Source organism: Miniopterus schreibersii (assembly GCF_964146895.1).
Source record: "Miniopterus schreibersii genome assembly, chromosome: 10".
NCBI classification, from domain to species: Eukaryota; Metazoa; Chordata; class Mammalia; order Chiroptera; family Miniopteridae; genus Miniopterus; species Miniopterus schreibersii.
Window position 1 is genome coordinate 76,771,957 of NC_138110.1, and position 8,123 is coordinate 76,780,079.

Here is an 8,123-nt window from a genome sequence, read left to right on the forward strand (position 1 = left end):
AGCCTAAACGCTGTACTTTGGAAAGATGGGTTTAAGGATTAGGTCTCTCATCTTCTAGGTTGGTGCCTTTTTCATCAATAAACCTTTCCTTACTCCAAACCCTGGTGTTTTGAGTATCAGGCAGACAGGGTTTGGACCACTAATAGAATGCTTATCTAGGACTTCTCACCCTCTTTCTACATCTGAGATACTCCCAGGCCCAATGAGAGTACGTGGGGTGAAGCCCTTGCAGTACCTTCTCTCAAAGAAATTCACTCAGGCCTGGCCGGGGGTGGCTCAGCGGTTGAGCATTGACCTAAGATCCAGGAGATCCTGGTTCGATTCCCAGTCAGGGCACATGCCCGGGTTGCCAGCTCCATCCCCAGTGGGGGCATGCAGGAGGCAGCCGATCAATGACGACTCTCTCATCATTGATGTTTCTGTCTCTCTCTCTCCTTTTCCCTTCCTCTCTCTGAAATCAATAAAGATATATTTTTTTAAAAAAGAAATTCACTCAGGAAAAGTACTGATTATCCCTATGGGTACCAAGGTCTCTGCGTGTTTCCTGAGGCTCTACTGGTCCCAGGGATGGTGATTAACAGACCTCTTTCTGGTGTCTGTCCTCTTATTGTTTCTTAAACTCAAGATTGGCAAGTTTTTCTCATATTTTCAGTATGAAACACACACAGAGAAGGAGTCTGATTGCCTTAGATGATTTTCATGTCAGATAATACTGCTGTTGCTTATCAGCCCAGGCAACCCCATCTCTGGCTGCGATGACCATATCTCACCCAGTTATTGGCCACCCTGAGTAAGGAAAAGCTTGCTATATTGTGCCAAATGTGGCTGCTTAATTCTAAGGGGGAAATCTAAGAACGGCGAACATGATGAAGGTTGTCTTTGTTACAAGACCAGCAGTGCAGTGCTGTTCCCTCCTCACCCTATTGCATATTCCTTTACTGGATGCCTCTCTCCTTGATATCACATTATGTACTTACTCACTTTTGTCTGTCTCTTTGACTGGATTAACTTTCAGGGAATTAATTTTTTTCACTGCTGTGTTTCCAGGACCAAAAGAGCTCCCCAAGTCAATTGTCAGCAAGTATTTTCTTTAATGATGCACAAACAGTTGGGCTGTGTACGTGTTTCTCCAATATGCAAAGGTTCCCCACATGCTCCATAAGCTCTAATCCCTTGGATTTAAATATTAATTTTAAGACAATTTGCAGATTTAAAAGTAATTGGTTCTTTCCCCAAAGTTTTACTGTATATAATAGACATGTCATGATTATTAGAGAGGTACATTTTATGAGAGCCATGAAGAGTGCTTTCACCAGATGAGATGAATTCAAGGAAGAATACCAGGTTCTAAGATATAAAATAACTTCTTAGAAATTTTGCTCCACAGGCATTGACTAAAACCAGGATATCCTCTTGGCTCTATTACAACCCTTAAGGGACTCCTGTGGTGGATTAAACCTTCCTATACTGATGTCATTCCTCGATCACTCCACAGGGTAAAATTCTTAGTAAGGACATTTCAAAGAAAGAGACTACTTTTATCGCCTGGCTCACCATTTCTCTAACTTTCTCTACTGAAAAAAAAAAAAATTGTGTATAGTTATGGTGAACGCCGATGTGAAAGGATGCACTCAATTTCATTCCACATGTGTGGCATCTTCATCTATCTTATCTTCATGCTTCTTTTAGAAAAGAATGTCTCTAAAATGTGTTAGTTACTCCTACTTGCAAACATTGAACTTAATTTTTTAAACCCACCCAACCCCTTTAAAGCAGCAGCTTGTAAAACGTTCACCTGTTAGGGGATGCCTCTTTGAATCTTCCCAATGGTGCACTTAGGGAGCTAAGGATCCTGACAGTTTTCCCTGGAGCTAAATGAGCAGCTTCACTGGGAAGTATTTTCACAAAGGCTATGGGTTTAGAATAGTTTGGAATCACCTAGAGGGCTTGTTAAACACAGATCACTAGGCCTCATCTCCAGCACTTAAAATCAATAGGTGTTAGGGCCCTCAGCCAGTTCCAAAGGGATGCTAATGTTACTGATTGAGAGACACACTTTGAGAACCACTGCCCCAAGCTACCTGGAAGGCCAAATTGGCATTGTAACTATCACAACTGGCAATAAATTCTCTTTCAATTCCCTTGTATATTCTCAGGGTTACTCATCAAAAGATCAAAGAGAACTTGAACAACCCAGGATCTAGAATAGAGAGTAAAATCTGACCAAATTAGAGTGGACTTCCTTGGTCTGACAACCTTGTCTTTGATTCTGAAACCTAAGCCTACTCCCTTTATGAGTAACCTACTGTGAAAGGTGGGGGTTTTTCATACAAGTGTTGACTCTGATAATTATGGCTTGAAAGCTAGAGATTTCCACTTTCCCTCACCGTGCTTATTTTATGAGGTGGGGAATGGTAGGGACATCTAGACTTTCAATAGCACGGAGGAGCCACTAATTACTTTTGACTGCTCTGGGAGTGTGGGAAGTCACCCACCATGACATCTCTGGTGAGGGAGTAGGCCAGGACAGGGTCTTGGGGCCAATGTCTGATATAACAGCCCTTTCAAGCTCACCTGGGAATGCTAACGCATTGAGTCATGAAGAAGTGGTAGAAAAGTGGATCAGGCTCCCGCCTCTCTGACAGGATGCCATCCTGGTGTGTGATGCCTGGGAAGGAGCATGCCAACATGGGAACATAATCAGCCTTTGGGTAAGCTCACTCTGAGCTTTCTGGGGAAGGAATTTAGGTCAGGCCCCATCTTGGGGGAAATCAAGATTCCAATAAAACAACCCTTATTCCAGGTATGTGAGTTAAACGCATTCCCCTGGCAAGGCAAGAGTGAACCAAAGGTAGAACATGGAACTGCATTCAGTAGAATTTTAAGACGGAAGGAATCCTTTTTAATGCCAGTGGAAGATAGCACAGTGACACCTACTGAATTATACCTTAGTAGAGTGACAGCAGAGAGCAGAGTCTTGCTTTTATTTGGCTGAGTTGCACTCAAGAAAGTTAGGCACTTCTGTATGAAAACTTTATAGACATAGAGAATATTATTTAATCAAGGGCGTAATCCAATCAACTGAATCAGCCAACTCACTGATTCATGAGGAAGGGAGGAGGGGAATGGTGCTTGAAGTTAATGCAATTTCTAAACCTGCTCATCTAGAATTTTCTGTGTAGAAAATCAACTAATCAATCAATCAATCAATCAATCAATCAAGGGGTTATCACCATGGCAGAGACTCTAGGCTTTCATGTTCTAATTGTAGCACCTACACCAGGCTATTTCCCTGCTGTAGAGACATCACACATGCTGGATTCATAGTGAGGCAAATGCAATCATTTGGAACTGCCTCGTTTTTAAAGTAAAAATGTGTTCACATTACAAAGCTGCTGTAGCAAAGCATTTCTATTAAGATAGCCCTGCTGCTCATGTTTAGTGCTTTCTGGAGGCTGTGTGGCACGGAGGGGATGTGTGAAGCTCACGAAGGCATCAGAGCAGCCACTGAAGATCAAGGGCTTTCCAATTATCAAGTCACACTTAGTAGACAATAGGCTGAGATAAATGAAGCGTGGCTTGGCAATTTCATATTCTGAATCAAAGGTTTTTCAGAAGAACAAGGGAAAGAGTCCTCCCCTACGAAAGACACAGGCGTTTGTCAACTCATTTGAGGAAGATGCTCATCAAACTCTGCAGCAACTCCCCCGAGTGTCTGCAAGCCTTTAACAGGGAATGGAAAATGTCTATATGAAATGTCTCCCTCTGATAAAGAACCCAGGGGCGCATTTGCAAGACCATTTCCCACACTCCCATCCCAAAGCTATTATCTCGAAATAAGGCACATTATGCCGCCCATCAATGGGAATTCAATAAAGCTTCAATTAACTAAGATTGTGTTTTTTCTGTGCTTAATTTTAGTAAAAAAGAAACCCACAAGAAAATAAGCTGTAAGAAAGAATTTTTTTTTTTTTTTTTGCAAAAGACTAACTTTCAAGGTATATCTTGAGGTCAAATAGACACGGGCCAATCTTCTTCATCCTTTATATTTAAAACTATAACACTGTACCACGGTCTGGAGACTCCAAATGATGCCCACAAGGCAGTGTAAGATGCTCACTCATCACAGACAGATTCTATTATATCTGCTGGACAGCATCTGCTAAGGCAGGACAGGGGACTAATGTGTTTTATAGGAAGAGTTCCAACAGCATGAGGAAAGAAAACAGAAATGGCAGGGCAGTCTCACTGTCGTGAAATAGTGAGCATAGTTCATTGCAAAGAAGTGCAAAGCTCTCGGTAAATGTTTCCTCAATTATATTATATTTAAACCAAAAGATTGGCTAGTGTCAGTTAATTGGGCGTCAGAGCATCTTCAAGATGGCTCCCAGCTCTGGCTTGCCTTCCGTGCTGGCGCTGCCTAACTCTGGAGGCCGGGCCAGCTCCGCATCCCTGCGGGAGGGGCCTGTTTCCCAGTCTCGGCAGGCGCTCTGCGTTCTCACCTAGGCCCCTGGTCCTTCCACTCCATGAGCTCTCCAGACAATGGTACTGAAAACATGCTCATCCTTGCCAACTCACTCAGAGCCAACAGGCACTTACTCTATTATTACTATGAGTGTGCACCAAGAACGTTCATAGATAATAACTTAATCTTCACAGAAACCATGCAAGGAAACCATTAGCAGTTCTCAGTGAGAGAAATGAATGTTTGAGAGTTAAATTATCTGCCCCAAACTACTTTAAAATAAATTAGGAAAGGAGGATTTGAAGCAGGTTTTAAAAAAGTTTTAAACACATAAAATTTAACACACATATAAAATTTAACTACAATTGTGGTGTTTCCCTATAGCACTCCCTCTGATACAGTACAGTGGAATTTGGGGCCAAAGCTGCTCTCCTAACAAGAGTCCCTCCAATCCCTTGAGTCTTCCAGCCATTCCTCACTTTCAGACGCTAAGGGCTTCTCTCCCACTCGGCCCAGAGAGTCGGTGTTGAGTAGCTCTTCCCTGTCCTCATAATCACATCATCACACTTTGAGGCTGTCTATGATTCTTCTTACTTCTACAGTCACTTCAGAAGCAAAATGGCCCTGTTTTAGCCCTTGAATGCCTGCTAAAATGTGCCGTCAGGCCTCCACTCAGCGCCCTGATGAGAACTCACAGCTAATCAGCTCTTTGAAAGAGCGCCCTTGGGAAAGCCTCTGTTCCCTGGTTCAGGGCACACTCCCATAGCTGGGCTCAGTACACTGGGAATCTTCTGTGAGCTGCAAGAGTCCCCAGAGACGGTGATACGGAAACCAATAAGGCACTGTTGTTAACTTCCATGAACTCATGGGACACAAACCGATAACCAGTAAGCTCAACCTAAGTGTCTTAATAAGGGCAGGCACGGATGCTATGAGAAGCCTATTATGTGTGATTAACTCTGGTTAGGGAACTTCAGAGAGGCCTTAGGAGAAAAGGTGATGATTGATTTGAGCCGCGAAGGGTTAGTGGGGTTTGCCAAGCAGGAAGCAATGGACAGAGCTACGTGGGGAGAAGGGACAGTACCAACAAATTTAGGGGACCTAAGAGGGTGACCAGGGGCCTCCCCGTGGACTGGTGTGTAGGACTGATCACTTTCCTTTATTTGGATTGCGGTTCAAGTCATTAAGAGATTTACTGGAGACTCCAAAAGCCTCTCTTTGGACTCTAGGGCACTTGTAAAAATAGTGTCCTTGGCACGGGCAGACATTCGACATCTGCATGGCGTCAGCGGCCATGTCTGTCTTGTTGACTGCTTTATATGCAGTGTCACAGGCAATGCCTGTCACGGGATGGACATTTATTAAAGTAATTACTATGCAAATAAAGCTAAACTGTGTAAGAATCTTAGGGAGAACTCCCAGTTTTTTCCACCATTTCACATATCTTCCAGATGCTCACAGCGCATTCTGGTTGGTTTCCGATTCTGCTGATTAGTGTACCGATCGTTTTAGAACATTTTTGGATAGTTCGTGTGCAATATTTCCTTTGAATTTCACATTGGAACTTGCCATCCATATATTCCAGTCAGTTAAAAGCACAACTTAACCTTTTAATGTATCCCCTTCTTTGGGGGGTCAAAGAATCCCACCTTTATCTGCCCAAAGTGGTCTGTTTACTTTGAATTTAATTTGCTCTTCTTTTTTCTAGTTTTCCAAAGTGGAAGCTTAAATTATTGATTTTAGATTCTTCTTCTTGTCTAATATGTGCATTTAATGCTATAAATTTCCCTCTAAGCACTGCTTTCACAGCATCACACAAAGTATATACCTATGCAAACACATCTGAATACACTGTCACTATTATTATTTTGAACAAACTGTTATGTTAGGTCATTTAAAAAGAAGGACATTAAATGTTCTTATTTTTTCTTTACTAATTTCTCCTCTGATGTTCTTTATGTAGATATGAGTACCCGACCTATATAATTTCCCTCCCTCTAAATAAATTCTTTTAACATTTCTTGCAAGGCAGGTCTACAGGCAGCAGTTCCCTCAATGTTTTGTTTGTCTGAGGGAGTTTTTATTTCTCCTTTACTTTTGAAGGATAATTTTACAAGATACACAATTCTACACTGGCATTTCCTGTACCTATTCTTGTTTCCCCTGGCCTGCTCTCATCTATCCTTAACACAGCCTCAGCATATGAACATGCTTCTGCTTCCCACTTCCCTGAAAGTGATTTTTAATGGCTTTGTATGGCTTTCAGGGTAAAGAGCAAAACCCATAACATGTCCTACAAGGGCTCTTAATGATATGGTCCCTGTTTTCTCTATAGCTTTACTACCATATCCTGCTAAGCATAGTACTTGACATATAATAGATGTACAACAAATACCCTAAAGGAATAAAGAAGTCCGTATCCTCAGTAAGGCTCATTTTCAAGGCTGGACCATTTCATATAAAATGGAAGGGGGAAATGAGCCATTTTCTAGTTTTTCTCCCCAGACCACCCTCCTTCCGCTGAGAGAACTGCTGGTGAGGGGAGCACAGCCGCCTTGATCAGGCCACCGCCTGATTCTTGAACTCATCCTAAAATGGATAAAATCTGTCTCAAGGTTCTGCTGCTTCTTTGTCTTCTGACACTTGAAAACCTGAATTCACTCTTCTGCATAAGTTTTGATTTGGAGAAAATAATAAATGGGCCTGAGGTCTGGGTGGAGCAATATTAAAACTTTTCAGCCCGGCCAGGTTGCCAGTGGTTGAGCGTTGACCCATGAACCAGGAGGTCACGGTTCAATTCCTGGTCAGGACACAAGGCCGGGTTGGAGGCTCCATCCCCAGTAGGGGTTGTGCAGGAGGCAGCCAATCAATGACTCTTTCATCACTGATGTTTCTACCTCCCTCTCCCTCTCCCTTCCTCTCTCTGAAATCAATAAAAACATATTTAAAAAAGCACTTTTCTGAAAATTATTTTAAAAGAAGTGTTTTCTTTGAGTTTGAGTATGGAAATGATTTGAGTATGGAAATGTAAAGATAGTCCCCCCAAATGTATTCACACTTTAACAGCTGATAACTCAATTTTGAAAATGCAATGTATTTTAATAAACACTGCCTTTATAATTATTCAAAGTGTGTGTATACATTTTGGGGGGACACCATACACACATAGACACACATATCCATATCTATATCATGAGTTTTAGAATTATTTTGTTTAAGAAATTAAGGCTAAAAGTGAACCCTGCATCTCATTTCTTATGCTAAAATGTTTTTGTTAAACTTGAATAATCACCAAAAAATAAGACTGTTCTACAACACTTTTGACAACACATATAAGTCACAGAGCACAGAGCTACATCTCAAGGTTATAACACCAAATACGGGAAACAGAGACGAGTGCTGCTTGTCCCCGAGTGCTGCCAGGCTGCACACAGCAGGCAGCTGGCTGACAGGGGCCTCTCTGGGTCTCTGTCCCCTTGGGAATGTGTCTTCCTATCCTTACAGGAACTCACTCTAGCCAGAGCTCTAGCAGGAGATTTCAGGAGCAGCTGGGTGCTGGCCTGGCAGCTTTGATCTGGGCAGTGTTTTTTTCTAGCAGCCCAACTTCATGGCATTTTTCAGGATGACCTATTGAGATGATGACTGATGGTCAGTCACT